The sequence below is a fragment of the Mus pahari genome, chromosome 1 (genome assembly GCF_900095145.1).
Source record: "Mus pahari chromosome 1, PAHARI_EIJ_v1.1, whole genome shotgun sequence".
Taxonomy (NCBI): Eukaryota; Metazoa; Chordata; class Mammalia; order Rodentia; family Muridae; genus Mus; species Mus pahari.
In genome coordinates this window covers 94,694,395-94,695,524 of record NC_034590.1, presented here as the reverse complement: position 1 = coordinate 94,695,524, position 1,130 = coordinate 94,694,395, and positions in this window count along the sequence as shown.

Sequence of the window (1,130 nt, the reverse complement as noted above, 5' to 3'; positions counted from 1 at the left end):
TATTTTTATTCTTTAAAATTTTGGTCATCATGTCTTCAAATACTTTTCATTGTGTCTTTGAAGGACTCCTGTAACATGTTACTAGGAACCTGAGGTTGTCCAACAGACCACTGATTCTGTTCACTTTCTGATCTTTTGTGTTAGATCTGGGCACTTTCAATGGCTCTGTCTGCTCTGTATGATTTACTCTTTATTACAGGCATTTTAGTTTTGGGCTCTAGAAGTTGACTTTGTTGTTGGTGGTTTTTTTTTTTTTTTTTTTCATGTTCGATGTCTCTAAGCAACAATTTCAGCTTTCTCTAGCTTCTGTCAACTGCTTTCACCAGTTGTGTTTATCCTGTGTCAACTTCGATTAGTTGTTTTACCCATGGCTGTATTTTCTTGTGCATGCGCATGATTGATAATTATTTAGAGTATTCCCAATTTGGTTATTGTTTTTTCTCCTTCCTCTCCACTTAATTCCTATAGCTTCTTTTGGACAAGTTCTTGGATGTGATGACATTTTTTGACTCCTGTCTGCTGTTTGAGATCTTACATTGAAGCTTTCTTAGGTGGATCGGAGTAGTGTTTAGTTGAGGACTAACATTACTATGGAGGCCGAGTCCTGAGGCTTTCCCAGTGTGATGTCTGTGTGAAGTGGAAACTTAAAGGTTCTTTGGAAAGTCAGCTGGATGGTATTTTGCCGAAGCAACCATGTGAAGGAACATTTAGCTGAAGTGGATAAAGGTGAAAGATTAAGGCAGACTGGTGAAGGAACGTTTTACTGAAGCAAACACAGGAGAGAGGATGTTCTGCTAAAGCAAGCATGTGAAAGGACACATGATGAAAGATTCTTTGCTAACAACATGCATGTATTGGTCTGCTTTACATTGCATAGTTGAGTTGCATCTGTTCGGCCTCCACAGAGAGAAACGCACCAAAAAACCTTCTGGTGGTGTGCTGCAGTCTCTTGCCACTTCCTTGGACTCAGGTTGATTGGCACAGTGATGTCAGCTGAGTCAGATGCATGTGCTGAACATGTGATGTTTGGAAGGTGTCTTAGTCAGGGTTTCTATTCCTGCACAAACATCATGACCAAGAAGCAAGTTGGGGAGGAAAGGGTTTATTTGGCTTACATTTCCATACTGCTT